This window comes from Canis lupus, chromosome 17 (genome assembly GCF_003254725.2).
Source record: "Canis lupus dingo isolate Sandy chromosome 17, ASM325472v2, whole genome shotgun sequence".
Lineage (NCBI taxonomy): Eukaryota > Metazoa > Chordata > Mammalia > Carnivora > Canidae > Canis > Canis lupus.
The window spans coordinates 3,869,101-3,870,216 of NC_064259.1; positions in this window are offsets into that span (position 1 = coordinate 3,869,101).

Genomic DNA, 1,116 nt, shown 5'->3' on the forward strand with positions numbered 1-1,116 from the left:
TCATTTGAAAGCACCCGTGACTGCCCTCTGTCTGATTATGAGTTAGAGATGTAATTCAGCAAATCTTTTCTGCTTTCTTCCAAGAAATCTAATAAAACCAGTTCTAGGAAAAGCCTATATGGTTAGGGTCTACTAGAGAAGAATATATATTCAGAATATTGCCTCCAGGTCCAAATAAATGGTTTTCCTTATTATTGCTACAGTCTAATCTCCAATGTATAAAGTGTGGATAAAATAATAAAAGTAAATGACATAAAGGAGTAGAAAACAGCAGAGCCAAAACACAAAATTTTTCAAAGAAATAATCCAAATGATATGAAATACCTTGGTGAAACTTTGTGTAATCATCATCATCATCATCATCACCATCATCATCATAAAAGGGGTTTGGATGCTTACACAGTTCAGCATCCTACTCTGCTCCCCCCAGGGAAGGAAACCTCACTCTCCTAGGATTAGCCTCCACCTCCTGCATGTGTTGACAGGCAACCACCTGCAGAGGGATCTGAGCTGAGGGGAAGCTTTGAAAGAAGTTCAGGTGGGTAAGAATTGCTCTGCCCCAAATGCCCTTTACTCCCAGGTGAAGTTCACTTTTAAACTGTTTTCTGGCAACTGGGCAAGTAAACAAAAACTGCAACAAAATAAATAAAACTACACTCTCAGCTTCTATCTATTTTGTTCATTTGTCATCCAGCAGCATTCTTTGAGTGGCTGCTGCATATGGGCTTGATCTTGCATACGGGCTTGATGTGGAAATGAGCAGGATTGAGATCTCGGCTTCCCATGTCTTGGTATCCCAATGTCAAGACAGATGTTTAAATTCATATAAGATGTGAACAGCAAGTCCCACTAAATTCATTTCCCTATTCATGAGAGAGATTACACTTGAGTAGTTTTTTTAGGGGGTTGGTGGCAGGGAATCTGGAGAGGCAGCATGGGAAGACCGCTGTTAAGTTAGGCCATGAAGAAAAGGTCAGTTGTGAACTTTGAAGGTTTGGGAATTAGTAGACACAGTGGCTTCAGCTGCAAAGGGGTGGACCACACCTGTTGGGATTGCAGTGTAGCGGCGTTCTGTGCCTGGAGTAAAGGGGATGGATAGGGCCATGGTGAAAACAA